At 36.4% G+C, this 21,687-nt stretch overlaps 1 long non-coding RNA gene across 1 annotated transcript in view; it reads right to left on the bottom strand.

The window, feature by feature from the left end:
• LOC129046182 (uncharacterized) overlaps positions 1–21,687 on the bottom strand; it is a 479,920-nt gene that overhangs the window by 160,537 nt on the left and 297,696 nt on the right. Inside the window, exon 3 of the long non-coding RNA XR_010407143.1 lies at positions 18,397–18,477. This is a non-coding gene — a long non-coding RNA (uncharacterized LOC129046182). The remainder of the gene's footprint in view (positions 1–18,396; positions 18,478–21,687) is intronic.

Raw genomic sequence — 21,687 nt, 5'->3', positions numbered from 1 at the left:
AAGTTCTCCTGGTCCATCCAAGGTAATCAAGTTGTAAGGTAATCAGAGTATTATGGTGTCTATTCAGAATATGACCTCCAATAAGAAAGCTTTAATTATATTGATAGTCTGATGGAAAAGCAGAATTAATAAGAGATGGGTAGAACATATAAGATTTTGAGGACTATTAACTTTGAGATGGAGGAAAATAAAGCATGTTGAAATAAGCAATTTAGCAACCTTGACCATACAGCATTGCTAGTTACTGATATGCCAAATACAGAAGATAGTTATAAAATGGTAGGGAAGGAAAGGGGGGGATCCGTTAGATAGTTTTCATGGATAAAGAGTTCAGATAAGCAGAGAGCTTAGACACTGTATTGAAAGAGAAAAAAATTCAATGGCTGATAGGTGAAAATGAATCTTTATTATACATAATAGAAAAATTAAGATTGATAATTGAAGATTAGTGTTGATAAAAATATTGTATAGAAAACTTAAGATGTGGGTAGATACATAGATAAGTAAGAAGATGGGTAATATATTCATGAAACCAGGTCTACAGCAAATCATTTTTATTCCTGTTTAACAGACCAAAAAAAATTGCATTGATGGGGTCCAAGTGCTAAGTGGCACAGATTGTAGCTTTCCTAGGATACCAGAAGATACTATTACAAAAGATGGAGCTTCCTGACATTTCTTTTTTTAAAAAAAAATAATAATTTTATTTAAGGGGCGCCTGGGGGGCTCAGATGTTTAAGCGTCTGCCTTCGGCTCAGGTCATGATCCCAGCGTCCTGGGATTGAGCCCCACATCTGGCTCCTGGCTCGGCGGGGAGCCTGCTTCTCCCTCTCCCGCTGCATCTCCCCCAGCTCATACTCTCTCTCTGTATCTCTCTGTCTCAAATGAATAAATAAAATATTTTATAAATAAATAAATACATATTTTCTTTATTTCGGGGCACCTGGGTGGCTTAGTTGGTTAGGCGTCTGCCTTCAGCTCAGGTCATGATCCGGGGGTCCTGGGATCTAGCCCCGCATCGGGCTCCCTGCTCAGCAGGAGCCTGCTTCTCCCTCTCCCCCTGCTTGCCACTCCCTCTGCTTGTGCTCTCTCTCTCTCTGTGTCATATAAATAAATAAAATCTTTTTAAAAAGAATATTACTTATTTATTTGAGAGAGGGAGAAAAAAAGGGAGATTGAGAGAATGGGTGGGAGGAGGGGCAGAGGGAGAAGCAGGCTTCCCGCTGAGCAGGGAGCCCGACTTGGACTAGATCCCAGGACCCAGTGATCATGACCTGAGCCGAAGGCAGATGCTTAACTGACTGAGCCACCCAGGTGCCCACTTCCTGGTATTTCTACCTGTATGTTCAAAGACAGCTGTAGCTTCATGATGAATGATCCCTTCCCTCTAACATTCAACATGTACTCTGCTGGAAATTTCTCCACATCATGGAAGAAAATCCATCTATTTGAAGAAATCTGCCTTCACATCCCAGAAACATTTCCACCTGTAAATTCTGAGGCCTGAAAATTAGAATCTGCTACCAATTATGACTTTACAATACACACAAGTTCTAGGAAAACCCCAGCAAAGCATACAATAACTACAGTGGCATAAACTATGAGTAATAATGGGTTTAAGTTCTGGGATAAATAGTAGTAGCAAAATTTTTTAAGCAGCAAATACTGTTAGTCACTAATAAAACTTGTATGACAAGAGTAGGTATCTTTAAATTTTTTTTTACTTGAATAGAGAAATGGGGACAGGAGCAAAACAGTAAATGAGAAAAAAAATTATTTGGATATGAGTCCTGTATTTTGGCAAGCAATTAATCAGAAGGAGAATATGTTGCTTAATAGTATTAATTACTGGGCGCCTGGGTGGCTCAGTTGGTTAAGCGACTGCCTTCAGCTCAGGTCATGATCCTGGAGTCCCGGGATGGAGTCCCACATCGGGCTCCCTGCTCGGCAGGGAGTCTGCTTCTCCCTCTGACCCTCCCCCCTCTCATGTGCTCTCTCTCATTCTCTCTCTCACAAATAAATAAAATCTTAAAAAAAAAAAAATTAAAAAAAAAAAAGAAATAGCTGGGACAATCATATTTTCTTTCTTTTTCTTTCCTGTTTCATAATTTTCTTTTTCTTCTTCTGAAGACAGGAAATCCCAGCCATCAGATGGAACTCTTGGTATTATTAGTTTTCACTTTTTCCTTTATAAAATTCAGAAAACTGAGATGAATTCTTACCAGTTGCCCTCCAAAATAAAAAGTCAATTTCTCAAAGTAGGTCTTAGACCAGAGATTCTCAATCATGGCTGCCGCATATCTGAGTAAACAGAGGAGTTTGTTTGTTTTTTTAAATATGGCACCAGGGGCACTTCCTCAGAGAGTCTGTTGGGTTGGTGCATTGTGGAACCTGAGTATCAATATATATTTTAAGCAGCTAGGACTGATAATCACCACCCTAGACCAGTGGTGTTCACACTCAGGGAGGAAGAAAGGAAGGTGAGCCCTGAGAGCTTTAAAAGAACTCTCTTCCATTTCTCAGATGCACAGTGTCCAAACGTACTCTCTTTTAAAACTGAATGCCTGAGGATGTGACTGGGGTTAAGGCATCAGGATGAGTTGCTTTCCTATTTTCTTTCACAACCACCCTTCAAAAAGGCTCCCCTCATATTCACTGAGAATCTTCTAGGTATGATGCATTGCCCTCAGGAGTATAACGTCTGGTGAAACAAACAGAATATTGGAAATACACGACATGGGAGAAACCTCCTTTAACTCAAAAATGATTAATCACTTCCATCCAGCTCATTAAGAGACATGTTGACTTATTAAGTTTAGATAATTATTTATCAAAATTTGAAATATATTTAGACCAATTTGATCAATTGTGTACTAATTGTAATTATAGAAATAACTCAATCAAGGAGAAAAAAAGTAATGCTTACAGACTTATGTAGCAGTGATATTAATAGATAAGAAATCTATATTTCAATGTATTTTCATATTTTACTTGTTGAGAAATATATTAGGGTGATTAGTAAAAGACGTCCAACCATATTTTACATTAGCATAAAATTATGTGGGTGTAGTAGGATGAATATAAATTTCAAGAGAAATGGAAAGAACGCATATTTTATATTATTAAAGAATAGTTCGGGGGTTTTTTAGTTTTAGTTTCATTGTTTTAATTTACATACAATAAAATGCACTTATCTAATGTATACAGGTAATTGTATACAGCCATGTATCCTCCAATCTAATTAAGATATAGAACAGTTCCTTCACACTAAAAGGTATCCTTTCCTTTCCAACCCATCTTTTCCTCTAACCCCCAAGCCCTGACAACCTCTCATCTGCTTTAGCTCACTCTGGTTTCACACTCTCTTGGATTTCATATAAATGAATCTTAAATGGAATGTAGATCTTGTGTTTGACTTTTTAACTTATCATGATGTTTTTAGATTCATCCATGTTGTATTGTTCCTTTTTAAGCCCAGTAGAATACCAGTGTGTTTGTCCATTCCCCATTGAAAAACAATTGAATTGTTTCCAATTCAGAATATGCGACAATATTCATTTTCAAATCTTTATGTAAATACATGCTTTCATTTCTCTTAGGTAGATATATAGGAGTAGGATTGCTAGATCATATATTAAATGTATGTTTAACTTTGTTAGATATTGCCATATTATCTTCCAAAATGGCTTTGCCACTTTGCATTCCCACCAGTAATGTATGAGAGTTCTTGTTGCTTAACATTCTCACCAATATTTGATATTGACAGCATTTTTAACTTTAGCTATTCTTGTAAGCATGTAGTAGTATCTCATTTTGGTTTTAACTTACATTTCCTTGATGACTAGCGATGCCGACCATCTTTCTTGTGCTTATTGATGATCCATGTATTGTATCTTGTGAAGAGTCTGTTCAGGTCTTTCTGCCCTTCTCACATTGGATTGTCTTTGTATTTTTGAGTTGTTAGAGTTTTTATGTACCGTAAATACAAGCCCATTATCAAATATTTTTGCAAATATTTTTCCAAGTTATGGCTTATGTTCTCAACCATGAATTTTGAAGAGCAAAATTTTAATTTCAATGAACTCCATTTTGCAATATTCTTTTATACTTTATGCTTTTCACATCTTATTGAAGGAATTTTTGCCTAACCCAATGTTACAAAGATGTTTTCTTATGGTTTCTTCTAGATTTAATAGTTCTGGCTCTTATATAAGGCCTACGATCAATTTCCAGTGTCCTAAAAAGGTTATTTTTAACAATTTTATTGAGTTTTATCATAACTTGTGGCAAGAGGATATTCTGTATATCTTATTCTACTATTCTGAAAACTCTGCCCCCAAACAGTTTAATTTAAAAATGTTGCTATTTTCTATTTACCTGAATTCACCCATATCTTTTGCAACTACTTAAACTTCTGGTGAAAAATTTTGGGTGTCTTTAGTGTATATAGAGTTTTTCAAAATTGTTTAAAAAGGTACTTGAGCAAAAATATTTGGAGTTATTCTAAACTATCATTTATCTTTGGTTCCAACGACAAATAGGGGTGCTATGTGGCAGTGGAGAGCCTTTGTTCTTTTGGGTTTTTTTTTTCTTTCTTTTTCTGAACCATTCTCATCTGCTGCAACTTTCTTAACATGGCATTTATATTAAACACAAGCACAAAAAAAATCAAAATTGGATAAATCAAAAAGCTGTAATATGAAAACATGTTTATGATATAACATGAGAGCTATAGGAGTCTGGACTCATGACTGATTGTGAAAAACTTCCATGAAACAACATGAGACCATATGTAAGTAGCCTCGAATAATAAACGCTTATGGCTTAAAGTCATCCAGACCAATTTCCAGCTTGTGGCTGTATTCTTTTTATAAATAACTTAGAAGTCCTCTGGATTCTATTATATTCATATTCAGAGAATATTGACCATTAGAAAATTCTTTCCTGGGGCACCTGGATGGCTCAGCTGGGTAAGCAACTGCCTTCAACTCAGGTCATGGTCCTGGAGTCCTGAGATCGAGTCCCACGTTGGGCTCCCGGCTCAGCAGGGAGCCTGCTTCTCTTTCTGGCCCTCTCCCCTCTGATGCTGTTTCTCACTCTCTCAAATATATAAATAAAATCTTAAAAAAAAATAAGAAAATTCTTTCTTATATTAGGCCAAAACATGTCTGCTTCTAAATTTCCATCCATGAGTTCTAGGATTAATCTCTATAGATACAAAAACAAATGCAGTCTCTTCTTTATTTAGCATACTTATAATATTTCAAGATGGTTATCATAATCTCCTTTCTCCAGGCTGAGACTTCTCCTAGTCCTTCAACTGTTCCTTGGTTTCAAAGAATTTTATCATTAACTGATCTCTTCTGGAAGCCTCTAATTTGCATTGATTCATCTTCATGTTGGTTCTCCATACTCTGGCTCTATCAGGCATTGCTATTCCCTTTGGATCTCAGCCTCCTAACTCCCTGATATGCCATTTGGCACACCTGAGCTATGTCATGAAGCTCCATGCAGATCTGTATTTCATTATCTATGATAATGGTTGCTGCTTCATATATATACCTGGAGTATCTATAAAATTTAACATATCTCTGCAAAATCCTGCTCCAGGGCTTAAAAATCTAACTGTAGAAGTACATAATGGAGAGAACTGGGCTTAATAAAAGTGTATGATTGAAAAGCCACAAGGACTTCAGTTCATTTACCACAATATCTCGGAGTTCAGAAATTAACAATCATCTAGCAACAACTTACATGCAAGACACGGTAATAGATGTTTTCCTTTCTATAAACCATGCAGGAAGCTATTATTTTTTTTTTCATTTTACATATGAAAAATCCTAGAATCTTTCCAATTTCAGCTCTGACAAGAGCTTGGAAGTTATCACTCCCATCTTTATAATAAGAAAATAGCTGAACACACGGAAAATTGGTGACTTGTCTTGGACCCTTGGAGAATTGAGGTACCCGGGCAAACCGCCATCCTGAAATCTGGAGAGATAGATGAATACAGAGAATCGCAACTGAGGTCAGCTTATCTGGAGCCATAAACTGACAGAAACAGTTATAAGACAGCTTTCAAGAATTTTTGGAGGCAGAGCGCAGACTGGCTTGAGAGCAAGAAACTCATGGGGGCCTCCGTTTTAGTGGGTTTTCCTTCCAGAAACCCTACGGGTTCTCACATATTGGATGCCATATTTTTGAGATGTTTTATGTGATAAGCAAATGGATCAATCAGAACTAACCAATCTCTATGAATTTACAGCACCCAACAATAAAAATGTTAGGTGTGCCAAAGATTTGTAGCCTTGATTCAAGAATGCAATGGCATCACGACAATTCCAAGATACCCAGGAACTAGAAACTATGTTAGGGCCATAAGCTCAGTTTCCTAATCTTTCAGGCCTGCTACCCTCTTCTGAATCTTGCAGAACCATGCCAATGCTTTAGAGTCAAGAAACATAAAATATTTCTAAGGGCTCTAAATTTATTTTGACAAACTGCCCAAACTTTGTAGTTTTATTATGTGGATGTTTAAAGACTAGCATCCTTATGACTATGATCCCTTTAATTCCAGAGTTCTCAGAAAGTTAAGAAAAATCCCTTCTAGACCTAATCTAGGAGGCACTGGGAAAGAGAGGGCTGATGGAAAATTCTGTGGTCTTGGAGAATGACACAGGTGTGGTGGGCACCCTTGGAGGCTAAGAAGAAAAAAAAAAAGCTGGTTATTTGGGAGATTTTAAGAGAATTTAAGGAAATCTAAGGGAAATTCATCTGATTAAGTAAGATTGGTGGTGATTTATTTTCCTTTTCCTTTTTCTTTTTTTTTTTTTTCTTAGAGTTTTGCCTCTGTTTTGTATAGCTAATGTGTTTTTCTGTTAAAGATTAATTTGGGGGTATTAATCTCACCTTCCCCTTATTTGCCAGAGCTCTGAGGTTGATGTCATGTTAAGATTAAGCATTAAATTGAACTATCTTTCCTGCATTCCTTTATTTTTTAAATAATCCCTTTTAAACCTCCACTTTCTTAAACTTGCCACTTTTCCCCATTAGATAGATAGGGTGTATGTCATTCTGTCTCCCTCCTCTATTGATGAAGAACTGCACGACTAGATTAAGTATAACTAGATGTTGAGAGGTCTCAAAGAGAACAAGAAGGGAGATGCTGATCAAACATCTCTGCAAAAAAACGGAGACCCCAGTGATAAGCTGATTTTTTCCTCATTTTCCCTGACACTATGCCCCATTATATCTATCATATAAGATGGGTTTTTATTTAGGAAAGAGCCAAAATCAAAATGGGATTGTAAACAATAAAATAATGGGTTTTTTAATGTAAACTTTGTTTATAACATTATCACATGATCACCATATAAATAATAACAATATTGGACTTAGATTGATGGAATGACCGGATACAGACTCTAAATAAGTTAAACATGGCAAATTAAATAAAATTTATATATGTAGAAGTATGGAGGAAGGTTAACATAGTCGGGACACATGGAAGAGACATGTGAACATGCTAGCTTCTAGGAGCAGGAGGTATACAGATCCCTAAATCTTCCCTGGCATGCACATCCATAAAGATTACTATTTGTGTGATTAAGGTCCATTTCAGGTTTTTTGATGCCCAACCATTTTCCATTAAGTCCAGATCAAAATTGCACAGAAGCTGGTCTGAATTTGAGCCATGATCAACCCATCTGAGCTGGTGCACCTCATCGATCTTGGAGTTACACAATCAATACATGGATGGATTACAAGGCACACTACAGTTCACTCAGCATAATCACAGTTCACATTTATCATCCTCAGCCTTATTAGGCCAACACAGTTGACTGCAAGTATGTCTCTCAGCACCATACAGCAGAAGTAGAACAATGGTCAGTTACCCATACGTTTCAAAGAGTCTTGCCGCAAGACCTACCAATAGATGCCAAGGCCTATTTTGAAGTTACTCTTTTACTAAGTTGTAAATGTTCCTACTTTCATTTCTGTATTATCCCCACAAGCAAGATACAACTAATATATTCTCTTAAGATTCTGATTCAAGCCAGACTTTGCCTTCCTTACTGTCACCTTAGAAGCCCACAGAAGCCTACTAGTAAAAAGTGGATCCTAGTCTTCCTAAAATGCCACTAAGCATTCAAACCAGAGCTAGTAGTTCTGGGACCCTAGGTAAGTTGACAAAATCTTGTTTAAGGTTACACACAGTCATTGAACATCTCTCCTTTCCACTACAAAACCATGCCTAACAGAACCCTAAACACACCTGGCACAGAGTGTCTGTCCCCCTTATTCCTGCCCAGGGAGATATATCCACGTATGCATCTACATCTGTATATCTATATCTATCTTACATGGAGTCACACACTCAGACTCTCACATATCTATGTATACACATATATAACATATATGTATTACACTTAGATGACACCTGTAATATGCCATATTATGTAACTTTTATGTGTTACACTTTCATCATAATTCCCAGAATTAATGAATGAGCATAGTAATAAAAGTTATATCTTGTTAAGCAACTATTTATAGATAAGCTCATCAATATTGTACATGGTAAAAAAAATTCCTAATATATATTCTGAGACTATTGAGTGTACCAGTTGGTTTTCCCTCTATAATGCCTTTAGACTAACAGAAGTTTTGAAAATCATCATTTTAATGTAATCATATTTGAGCAACCTATTTTTTTTATTGGCTAGTGGGGTTTGTGCCTTAAAAAGAAATTTCCCTGTCTTACGATCATGAAGATATTCTTGGATATCAACTTCTGAAAACTTTAATAGCTTTGGATTTTACAAAAGGTCTATAATTCACTTGGAGTGGACATTACTACTTATGTTTTCTATGATAGATGTTTATATAGATTTGCACACACGTTTGTTATTTTCTGCACTCTTTATTCTTGAATCTCTGACTTTCCATCTTATATCACTTTCCTTCTGTCTCAAGTATATCCTTCAGGGTTTCTTTTACTGGAAGTCTGATGGTAAAAAAAAAAAAAACTATCTCCAGTTCCTTTTAGTTGGCAAAAGTGTTTATTGCACTATTCTGCCTTAAAGACATTGTTTGCTGGTTTTGCAATTTTATATCAGTAGGTGCTTTCTCTTAGCACATCATTTCACAGTCTCTTGCCTTCCCCTGTTGCTAAGAAAAAGTTATATGTATTTCTAAGTCTTTCCTCAATGCCTGCTTTTAAAATCATCTTATATTTGTTGTTTTGTCTAGTTACCAATTTTTTTATTTATCTGCCTAAGATTCGGGGGACTCCTAGAAATTAAAGATTTTAAAGAATTTTCTGCCACTGTCTTTTAAAATATGGCCTCAGCCCACTCTTTATCTTTTTCCCCCTGGAACTCCATTTAGACAATTTGTAGATATCCACACTCTATCCTCCATATCCCTGAACTTATTTTTTATATTTTCCAGACCTTTATCTCTCTTTGTTAGATTATACATGATTTTTTTAGTTGATAATTTCTTTTCAGTTTCCTTTTTTTTGTTTCAGTTCTACTATAATGTTCCCTTCTCCCACTGTGTTTTTATTTTTGATATTATTGTTTTTATTTCTAAGAGTTCTGCTTGATTCCTTATCAAATATGTTTGATTATTCTTTGTTTTTTTGTCCCATGCACATAATTTTAAGCTTGTCTTTTATTTAAGTATAGTAAGCATAGATATTTTATATCCTGCATCTGAAAATTACAGTATCTTGAGACTTGAGGATTTTTTTCCAATGGTTCTTGCTCATGGTACTTTGTTTCTTTCTGTCCTTAGTTATTAGTGTGGGAAACAATGGAGATGATTAAGATGAAAAGAAGTTCCTTTAAGTTCTACATTTGCCTCTGCCAAGTGCCTGGGGAAATTATCAGCCAGCAATCCTTTTAATTTATATGTTTATATCTCAATGGCAACATAAATTTAGGTTTCAAAGCTGCTTGAGGTAAATCTGTTGTTTCTGAATGTTTACCCCATCTCAGTGCCATATTTAGGTAACTAATTTCTCTTGTTGTCCCACTTGACAGTGGCAGAGAAGATGATTTCTGGATTACTATTATACACCCATTAGAGTACCAGCTTTCAGACATAAGGGCTTCATATTAGATCCTCCACCTTAGACAGGTCCTGGATTTTGTCTTTTTTTCTCAAACTTTGAGAGTTCTTCAAAATATAGCCCAAGTTCACAGGCCCAGCAAGTATCTACATGTAAAAGCCAGTTTCACTGTTTTCTTTACTTCTTTGGGTTCCTGCCTTTGATTGGTGTTTTTTAACCTGAAAAGTCCTTGCTTTCCTGAAACTCATCAGTTCATTTAATATTTATCCAGGATTATTCTTTCTTAGATGGAGGTCTACTTGGGTATGTAATCCACAATATTACTGAAAATGAATGCCTTAAATAAATTTTTAATTCTCTTAAATTCTGTATTCTACCATACTATATTTTCGTTTGGATTCTTCTATTTTATCAAATTAGGCAATGGGCGCCTGGGTGGCTCAGTTGGTTAAGCAACTGCCTTCGGCTCAGGTCATGATCCTGGAGTCCTGGGATCGAGTCCCACATCAGGCTCCCTGCTCAGCAGGGAGTCTGCTTCTCCCTCTGACCCTCCTCCCTCTCGTGCTCTCTCTCATTCTCTCTCTCGCAAATAAAAAAAAAAAAAATTAGGCAAGTGGAAAATTTAACTGAGTTTGACAAGCAAAAGAGAAATTTTTTCTTAAGTATATTCAATAGACCTTATATATCTAGACATTCCATTATTCCCTGTAAATTTTTGGTTTTCAACTTTCTGAGTTTGTATCACTTACTCTTCATAGATATTTTCTCAATATACATTTTATAAATTACTTGAATCTCCTTTTTATTCCTTGACCAATTAATTAGACTAAATCTTTTAAGACTATACTTATCTTCCTCTTAATGATTTTATGTGGTGAATACTCATAAAATATTCTGACCTGATCTCAATTTTAAGGGCATAAAACTTCCAAAGGTCTCTTTTTATGGCATTTACAATATTTCTTTTAATGTGTCCTAAAATCCATTTGGAATAGGCATATCCTTAAAATCTTCCCAACTTCTTCAACCACTGATTCATTCATTCATTCATTCATTCATTCATTCATTCATTCATTTATTCACTCAATTACTGTTGGCTGGGGAATTTAAAAGCACAAATCTATTTTTGTGGAACCACTAAATTATATGAGACAGGTATTCTTTTGGCTGTTAAGATTAATTGATTCAGTGTGTTCCAGTTAATATTTTGCAAAAAAAAAGGGGGGGCAGAAATTTGAAGTTTGAAAAAAATTCCATTTAAATTTTGTAACTACAGCCAATGGTAGCAAAAGCATCAATGGTGACCAGCTAGTCAAGTATTGGCTTAAGGTAATTTGGTCCAGAGGAAACAGTCAAACATTATTAATTATATTATATTATATATATTATATAAAGTCAAATATTATATATAATATATAAAGTCAAATATTATATATAGTATATATTATATAGTCAGATATTATATATATTTTATAAAGTCAAATATATATATTTATATATTTATATAAATATATATTTATATATTATATAAAGTCAAATACATATATTTATATATTATATAATATATTATATATTTTATATTATAATTGACTATATAATTCATATATTATATAGTCAAATATATATATTATATAAAGTCAAATATTAATATTTGACTTTGGGAAGTTTTTATAAATACCCCTTCCATGCTATCCTTGATTAAAAGGCCAGATTCATTTTTTGAAAGAGGGAGTCCCTTTAGGTTGCTCTTTTCTGTCTATTTTCAGGTACCAGAAACAACATACCTATCCTAGCCCAAGGCATGTCTTTTCCATACTCATATCAATGATCTCAGGTATTCAGGACTTTTCTACATCTTCCTGAAAGGATCAAAGTTCTCAAGAGGTAGAATCTCTCACCTCTGCAAGTCTTTGTAAACACCATCAAATTCAAGGTATATGCAACCTCTTTAGTCAACAAGACCGGAAGAAAGCAGAAGAGCCAGACATTTACGTACCTGGGACCAAAATTTTGACTTTAGCTGGTGAATTTTTCTTTCTTTATTTTGCAACCTAGTAATGTAACAACAGAATGAGAAGAAAAGCGAATTACTTGGCCTTAGGATTCCTAAGGTAAACATAACCGGCAGTTGGTGGGCAGGGCTGTACCTGACTGAACTGGTCTGTTGCTACAGAACTGATTTATCCCGAAGGGCCAGGTCACTATGCCTGCATAGGGCAACAACATTTAAAGAGTGGATTTAAATTGCAATCTGAGGTTAGGTTTAGAGGCTGGGCAACAGAGAACTGTTAGCTTTGCCAGACCAAACAAACTGAGCACCCAAAGGCTCCATGAATGCGGCTGAGTAAATCTCTTTGACTTGGCTCATCATGAAACATGGCAGGATACAGAAGCATATTTATCATTCCTATGAAGTGGATGCCCAGAAAACTGACCTAAATACTTGATGTCTGCTTCCAAATTTAACATGGTTGAATAGATCTAGTCTTTGCCTGAAAATCATCTCTTCTCTTCAGTTTGTTTTCTCCCTGGTATCCAGAAATTTAACTCTTCCCACAGAGATTAAACCATTTCCAAATATTTTGCAGCTTTGCAGCATTCTGCACTAGTGTTTCTGATACAGCATCCTTAAATCTAATTGTTAAGACCAAACATGAACTTCTTAATTGCAAAGAAGAAAACAAAAAGTGCTGATGTTTTCCATGCATCCAAATTTTAAAGTATGCCAGGAAAGTGTCAGGACATTAATTTGATGAATCAGTTGCTTATATTTTATCACATGTATTAGTTAGCAGTGTGTTGTTATTTTCTCTTTTGAACGGAAGAATTATACTATGGTAAGATTTTCAGTGTTTCCATCACAATGTTAAGGAGTGCAAAGGAAATTTTCTAAATACCTTTATCATCAATACTTCATGGCTCAGATCAAGGTTCTACTTAGATCTTCTTTTCTCTTTGCCATTCTTATTAACATTTGAATCAGATAATTAAAATATTTTTAGAAAAAGACATTAATCCTTATGTAAAAGAGATACATGAGCATTGGATTTATTTTGATAAATTTCACAGGCTCACCGACCGGGTCTTTGAACTGGTTACTGCAACCACAGTAATCTCTTCCAGTTTTTAGGACTCCCATAAAGGCTTGTGATGAGTAGAAACTGCATGAGAGCCTCCTTCTGAAATTATAGTTGCAAAATACTGGGGAATCTTAATCTTTCTTATTTTAATATTTTATTTATTTATTTGAGAGAGAGAGAGTGAGAGAGAGAGCATGAGTGGGGAGGGAAGGAGAGGGAGAAGCAGACTCCCCTGCTGAGCAGGGAACCTGATGTGGGGCTCAAACCCAAGACCCCGGGATCATGACCTGAGCTGAAGGCAGACGCTTAACTAACTGAGCCACCTAATTGCCCCGAATCTTAATCTTGATGTAATGATTATACAAATTAAAAATGTATTCCTTCCCACTCTTGTTTCTTATTGTATCTCATTAGATAATACTTTACATACATTAGCTAGGATTCTTATGTTGAACTTTTAAATCTTACTTTAATTTTCTACTCTTTGTGTAAAATAGGTATATTAATTTCCTAGGGTTGCCATAATAAAAGTGGCATAAACTAGGTGGCTTAAAACAATAGATATTTATTATCTCATAGTTCTGGAGGCTAGAAGTCCGCAATCAAAGTGTTGGAAAGGTTAGTTCATTCTGAAGGCTCCAAGGGAGAATAGGTTCCATGCCTCTCACCTAGCGAAGTGGTTGCTGGCAATCCTTGGAGTCCTTGACTTACAAGCAATCTCTGCTTTAAATTGAGACTTGAAACTGTATAATTCCTGTAAGAAGCATAGGGCAAAAGCTCTTGACATTTGCTTTGGCAATAATCTTTTGGATGTACAGGCACAGGCAACAAAAACAAAGATAAACAAGAGGGATTATGTCCAACTAAAAAGCTTCTGCACAGCCAAGGAAACAATCAACTAAATAAAAAGGCAACCTATGGAATCCGAGAAAACATTTGTAAACCATATATCTGATAAATGGTTATTGTCCAAAATATATAAGTAACTCAAATAATTCAGGACCAAAAAAAAAAAAATCCATTAAAAAATGAGCAAAGAAACTGAATAGACATTTCTCCAAAGAAGACATACAAATGGCCAACAGGTGTATAAAAAGGTGCTCAACACCATTAATCATCAGGGAAATGCAAATCAAAACCATTGCCATTTTATGATATCAATTTTGATATGCATATGTGTCTATTTGTTTGTTTTTCTCTTTAGGCACCCACTAAACCTCCCACCTGTTAGGATGGGTATTATAAAAAGTGAAAAGGAAAGTAAGTATTGGCGAGGATGTAAAGAAAAGGGAACCTTCATACACTGTTGGTAGAAATGAAAATCAGTGTAGCCACCATGGAAAACTATATGGAGATTCCTCAAAGTATTAAAAACTGAACTACCAAAGAATCTAGCATTTCCACTTCTGGGTATGTATCTGAAGGAATTGAATTCAGGATCAAAGAGCAATCTGTATTCCCATGCTCACTGCAGCATGATTCACAATAGCCAAGACATGGAAGCAACAAACATGTCCATGATGGATGAAGAGATGGAGAAAATGTGGTATACACATACAATGGAACATTATTCAGCCTTAAGAAGAAAAAAAAAAGAAATCCTGTCATTTGGGACAACACAGATGAACCTGGAACGTAAGTGAAATAGGCCAGGTACAGGACGAATAGTACATGATACCACTTATATGAGGAATCTAAAATAGTCAAAATCATGGAGACAGAAAGTAGAGTAGTGGTTGCCGGGGGGGGCTGATGGGAGGGGAAAGGGGGAGTATTAGTCAAAAGGCATAAAATTTTAGTTATACAAGATAAATAAGTCCTAGCAATCTACAGTAAAGCACAGTGCCTATAGTTAGCAAATTTTTAAGTACACAATACAGTATTATTAAGATAGCAGACCTTATGTTAAGTGTTCTTGTTACAAAAAAAATAATAAGGACAAGAAGGAAGGCATGAGCAAACCGGAGGTGATGGAGATGTTTATGGCTTACATTGTGGTAATGGTTTCAAAGTGTGTATTTCTCTTTAAACCCATCAGGTTTGTGTACCTTAAATAGGTACAGCTTTTTGTATGCCAATTATACCTCAATAAAGTGGTTGGGGAAAAAAATTAAAATATAGAAAAGTGCAATTTCAAACAATTGCAGGAAGTTCTGTGCTCTTGTCATTTTTGTAAATGTAAGAATCTTACAAGAAATGAGGGGGGAAAGTCCACTCTAATCCAGTATGACCTTATTTTAGCTTGATTATATTGGCAAAGATTCTATTTCCAAATAAGGTCACATGCTGAGGTTTTGAGTGGACCTCAAGTTGGAGGTAACATTATTCAACCCAGTTCACTGGGTAAAATCAATCTCACTTTCAGAAAGGAGGAAACAGAGAAATAAAGAGAGCACTAAGCTCGCTGTTAGGGGAGGATCCAAGAATTAACACCAACCCCCGGCGCTGAGGCCAGGACCCTTTCTGATATAGCACATACTAAGAAGCTGCCATACTCTGAAGGATTTTCAGAGCGTGACTTTGGCTCTGTTTCCAAACACATACACCCAAAACACCCTCTTCAAATTATTTCAGCTCTTTATTCTTTCCTCATTTTTGAACCATTTTCCCCTCTGTTCTGTGAGTTTCTCACCCATAGCTTTCTTACCCATCTCCCAAAACGAGAGCAGAGAAAGCCACTTTATAGCTCTCTGCTATAGCTTGTGATAAATCCTAGAGGAACTTCAGGGCAAATGGGGGTGCTTGCCATTTTATGATATCAATTTTGATATGCATATGTGTCTGTTTTTCTCTTTAGGCACCCACTAAACTTATTTCATTCTTCTAATACATCCTGGCAGCAAAACTTCAAAAGATCATGCCAGCAAAAATATGACCAAAAAAATTTAAGATCGAGGGTGCATCAGGCTCTATTTTAACATGGCTGTGAATTGTCCAACACAGTTCCCAGGAGCATGAAGCACTCTTCATCAGGAAAAACAAGTTATTTTATTATACATTTGGTGCAACTAGCAATAGACAACCATTTTTCAAGACAAACTGAAATCGGGAAGCAATTTTATTTTTGTTTTCTGTTGTTTCCCCCATTCCAAGTCAGTTTCTTATCTGTGGTCCTGTTGTTCTTCTGTGGATGTACTTAAACCCTGTAACTTATGTCCACAAAAGATGTTCTTCAGCATCCCGCCCACACAGATGTTAATAATGGCACCACGGTAGCCTCTTGCTTGTAGCAATTATTTTACAAATCACTTATTTAAAAGGTTTGGATTAGAGAAACCAACTCTCCCCATGACTATTATATGACACATAACTTAGAAGTGTCATTTTTTTTTAGCGAAGCTATTGATATGGTTTAAAATAGGCAAATGATTCTTTAAACAATTGATACTGATTTTGCTAGTCTCCTTTCTAGACTACCTAATTTCTTTTCTCCCAGCGTTGAAACAACACTAGCACTCACATTTATGTGTTTTTATACACAACACAATTTGGTAATCAAGTATTATAAGAAGCTATGTTTCTGAGGCATGAAACTGATAGATAAGTATAGATCTGTGACCTGTAATATCCAATTTTAAGTCTTTTATCCAGAAGTAATGCCCTAACAGGTAACTCGAGATTGAATTGTATGCATTCAAAAATATTAAACATGTAAAGTAAATTTGGGAAGATTTATTCATCTTGCAGAGTAAGGGATGATAATAGCATACACATATTTTTAAAAATCTTTATTCCTAAAGTTGGATCTTTTGGCTTTTTAAAAATAATATCCTATATTAAGAGAAATGAAAGAATATTAGAAATAGGTATCCATGGGCATGCATTTTGAAATTATTAATAAAATACTTTCTATGTCAATTCATGTAACCCTGCTTGGGGTCTAAAGAAACAAAGGGCTCAAACCAACTGAACTTAGAGTCCATGCAAGAATATGTAGGGCCAACTTATAACTAACTCATGAATTTTATATTTCATTGCCCTTTAGACCTACTGCAAGTATACCGAGTGTTCTCACACTGCTGCCTCTTACTTTCATATGCCCAGGATGCTAAGTATGCTAGGTGTGATCACATTTCTATTTCCTGCCACCAAAATAAAATTTCACCTGTCCATCCGCATGGATACCTGTTCACTTTAAAGAAATAGATAGCTCGATTTTTAATGTTCAGTTTATAGATCAGAATTATTTTACATTTTAAAATCTTTCCTATAACATGTAAGTATTTATAGAGGTCCAAAAGCCTTCATTAACTCAAATTAATATGTCCTGTGAAAATCTCAGGTAACAGGGTATGGCTAGCAGTGAGACAGGAAGGTTCCTGTAGTCATAGGGAGCTGCCTCTTTATTGGATGAAGGAAGGGGGCTTTGAACATTTGTCACACATATTTTATATCTGTATGTGGTTGGTAAAGGTAAAGGCAAACAGCTGACCCATTCTTGAAATACTCCTTGTATCTGCAATCGAAAGTATGGAATTCATCCACTCACCTTACCCTCCACCATCAAGAGATTATGGACAGGCATAGACCTTGCCTAAGAACTGAAACAAGTTCTTGTAAGAGTAATTTTATCACTAGGTCTAGGGACTGATCATTATGTGGTCTTGGGTCAGGACTGGGTATATTTTTAAATGTAGGCAATTCATGAATTATGCAATTTTAAAAGCAGGAGGGAAGAACTGCAAATGAAAGAAATCAGTCCTGCTCTGCATAGCAAGATGAAACTCATCTCCATTCTGAGAGTTACACCTAGGGCTGGTGTGAGGATTAACTGAGCAAATGTGAGCAAAATGCATGTGACCCAGAGGCATTCCATTAAGACAATAGCCATAAAAAAATATTTTTAAGTTACTGCTGTATAATTGGAAAAAAATAAAGTGTATCTCCAACACATTCCAGAAGAGAGAATTCAAAGGGAATCAAACTATGTCCACCCTGTACTCTATCTAGAGAAACTTGAAAACCAAAGTAGGCTCATGGCCCTATTTCTTTACCCGTTGTTGATCCGCCCAAGGTAACCATGCTTTTCACTGCTAAATAACTCACACTTGGAAAATGTACTGGAGCTAGTTAGGTGGATTCAGGTGATTAGAATTGGGTTCTACTTGCAATAGAGAGAATTATCACAATTTAAATACATAAGAATTTATTTTTCCCTCAAATAAAATGAACTAGAAGCAGATTGCCATACCTGATAGGGTGGCCTCACAGTATCTGGTGCTTTCAATCTTTCTATCTTACCATTCTCAGTGTTAGCTTCTTCCTCATGTCCCCACAATGGTCCAAGATGACTGCTCCAGTTCCAGCCAGCACAGATGAGCACTAGGCAAGAAGTAGCAGAAGGGAAGAAAGTCAAAAATCACATGTCACTTATCTGAGTAAGTCATCCTCAAAAATGTTTCTCAAAAGTCCCATCAAACACTACTACATGCCTCTCTTCACCACTCTAGATACAAGGAGGTATAGGAAATGTACATTTTCAGCTGGACATATTATCATATCAAATAAATTCCAGTTGGTATTGCTAAGGAAGAAAGAGAGGATGATTATTGCTTAACAATTAGTATTCTCAGGCACACTGAACAGAGAAGGAATTTTCCTGAGGGTTGGTAGAAATTGGCACCATGCATGAGACAAAGGAGGTAGTCCTGCGGAGCAGGCAGCAGAACCAAAGTTGGAAAAGTAGCTGTACACAAGGGATACCCAGAGAAGGGTTTGATTTCTTGGCTGTCTCCATGTAGGGCTTCCCTACCCTACAATCATAATTCCCTTCCACCATGTAGTTTGGGCAGTGGTATTTAAAGAATAAAGGAAAATCCATAGCCACCCCTGGCTGGAGGCAGGGTGAGAGACACAGATGCTACCTCAAAACTCTGGGCCCATCCTCCCCCTGACATGGCACCTCATTTCAAGGGGACTGTGTTGAACAGGAGTTATTATGGTGACCAGTGGTAATAGGAGCAAGAAGCAGGAAGCCTTGGGGGTAGGGGTATGAACACCTGGGACAACAGCACAGACCTTGTAACAACAAATAACAGTGGCCAAATGAACAACAGGGGAGGGGGTCACAGAACAGATTCCCCACCTCCATCCGTAGCCTTTCTCCTCAATGTGCTAAGTTTGATGACCTTTACGGGCGCAAGAAAAACTAACTCTTGAGTTACAACCTCCACTCTTCACACTAGAATTATTTTAGTTTTCTACTATTTTATTGTCAATAGAACAGTCATGCAGACAAATAGTTTAAAAAACATTCAAACAATATAGAGTATATCAATTGAGGAGTAAAAACATCTCCGCATCCAGCAATTGTCAGTGCCACTCACAGGGAGAACCACTGTTTATATGTTCTTATACACACTTTCAGAATTTGTATGCATACATAAAAAATAAAGTTTTAGGGCACCTGGGTGGCTCAGTTGGTTAAGCACCTGCCTACGGCTCAGGTCATGATCCCAGGGTCCTGGGATCGAGCCCCGCATCCAGCTCCCTGCTTGGCGGGAAGCCTGATTCTCCCCCCGCCCCCCGCTTGTGTTCCTGCTCTCACTTTCTCTCTCTCTCTGTCAAATAAATAAATAAAATCTTTAAAAAATAAAAATAAATAAATAAATAAATAACATTCAAATAATAGAGAGTATATCAATTGAGGAGTAAAAGCATCTCCACACCCAGCCATTGTCAGTGCCACTCACAGGAAGAACGACTGTTTATATGTCCTTATACACACTTCAGAATTTGTATGCATACATAAAAAACAAAGTTTTAGGGCACCTGGGTGGCTCAGTTGGTTAAGTGTCTGCCTATAGCTCAGGTCATGATCCCAGGGTCCTGGGATCGAGCCCCACGTTGGGCTCCTTGCTCAGCAGGGAGCCCACTTCTCCCTCTGCCTGCCGTTCCCCTTGCTTGTACTCTCACTCTCTCTCTGGCAAATAAATAAATAAAATCTTTTTTAAAAAGTTTTAATAAAAAGGATATAGAGAGAAACAATTGTATATGTAATTTTACAAAAATGCCATCATATTATGTATCATTCACCTCTGTGCCTTGGAATTTCTTGGAACATATTCTCCAAGATCTTTCTACATCAGCATGTATAGATTTACCTCAATTAGTTTAAATTCTATAGCATTTTGTTATATGCATAATATAACATAATAGAGTAGTGCTCTATTGAGGATGCTTAGATTGACTTTGATCCTTTTCTCTTATTGCATTAATGATGCAACAATCACCCTTGGATTTGTACAATGTGTATGAATGGTAAATTCCTAGCAATTAAAGTCTAGGATTAAAAGGTACATGCGCCTTTTTAAATTAATGTAATTAAAAATTTTTTTGAGGGGCGCCTGGGTGGCTCAGTTGGTTAAGTGACTGCCTTCAGCTCAGGTCATGATCCTGGAGTCCCTGGATCGAGTCCCGCATCGGGCTCCCTGCTCGGCGGGGAGCCTGCTTCTGCCTCTGACCCTCCCCCCTCTCATGTGCTCTCTCTCTCTCATTCTCTCTGTCTCAAATAAATAAATAAAAAAAATCTTTAAAAAAAAATTTTTTTTTGAGTATATTAAAAGTAATGTTAAAATTTATTGCCAAAATTTCTCCAAAGAGTTTAGACCAATTTTCACTACCACAAGAGTGCACAAATGTATCTGATAACCCACGCTAGGTCAGATATGATTGCTATAATTTTTGCCAATAGATACAAAATAATATCTCCTTGTTATGACTTAGATTTTATTTATTGTATTTTGGAGAAAACCCATCAGTTTTTATCAGCTACTTATTCAAATTTAGTAGAACTTCTCCCTCCCACTTAATATAAAAAGTCCTAAAGAGGGGGAGAGGGAGTCACTTCTGGGGGTGCACAGAGTTTGTAACAACTATCTCTTTCCTTACAGCTGGGGGAGAGCAGGAGAGTAGGGCCCTCTTGTTATTTTGATGGCTGGTGTTAGAGCCAGAAGGGATGATTGTGACCTTCTCCCGATCTGGATGTTTGCTGGACCATGGCCTACAGCCCTCAGTAAGAAAGACAACACCCGCCCGACCCTGTATTTCCACAGGCACCTCCTAGGAACAAGCATAACAAACCTATCCTAATGGAAGTAATGGTGAGAAATGAGTTGGTAGTTACCAAAATTAGCCTGAAATATTGCTAAGGTCCATCTGGCGATGGAAGAGTTTTGACAAAACAAAGTTAGACATATTTATTTGGAAACAAAAGAAAAGAAGCCTTTCTTATTCATTCTCATTTGAGACACCTCCAACTTTTTGCCTAAGCATGAGTATATTTTCCTATCTATATATGTGTAAATATGTGAAACTCTGTGTGTTTCTATGCATGTATTAGTGGTGTCCTAAATGAGCAAATCATCATTTTGCTCAATGCAACCCATTTTTTTTTGTCCATTGGAAAATCACCTTGATTGTCTCATGCAGTTTTTTTTTTTTTTAAAGATTTTATTTATTTATTTGAGACAGAGAGAATGAGAGACAGAGAGCATGAGAGGGAGGAGGGTCAGAGGGAGAAGCAGACCCCCA

This window comes from Mirounga angustirostris, unplaced genomic scaffold (genome assembly GCF_029215605.1).
Source record: "Mirounga angustirostris isolate CCGP_5_RB_7025 unplaced genomic scaffold, mMirAng1.0.hap1 SCAF_14, whole genome shotgun sequence".
In the NCBI taxonomy this organism is placed as follows: domain Eukaryota; kingdom Metazoa; phylum Chordata; class Mammalia; order Carnivora; family Phocidae; genus Mirounga; species Mirounga angustirostris.
The sequence above is the reverse complement of the archived record's forward strand: the minus strand, read 5'-3'. Positions and strand labels throughout refer to the sequence as shown.